The following is a 251-nucleotide window of genomic DNA, read 5'->3' as shown; positions in this document are numbered from 1 at the left end:
CACAGCAGAGGGAGGCCCGCATACCACAAAAAAAAAAAAAAAAAAAAAAACTACAGTGAGGTATCACCTCACACCAGTCAGAATGACCATCATCAAAAAATCTACAAACAGTAAATGCTGGAAAGGGTGTCGAGAAAAGGGAACTCTCTTGTACTGTTGGTGAGAATGTAAATTGATACAGCCACTATGGAGAACAGTATGGAGGTTCCTTAAAAAACTACAAATAGAACTACCATATGACCCAGCAATCC

Source organism: Physeter macrocephalus, chromosome 12, assembly GCF_002837175.3.
Source record: "Physeter macrocephalus isolate SW-GA chromosome 12, ASM283717v5, whole genome shotgun sequence".
In the NCBI taxonomy this organism is placed as follows: domain Eukaryota; kingdom Metazoa; phylum Chordata; class Mammalia; order Artiodactyla; family Physeteridae; genus Physeter; species Physeter macrocephalus.
Note: the sequence above shows the minus strand (reverse complement) of the source record.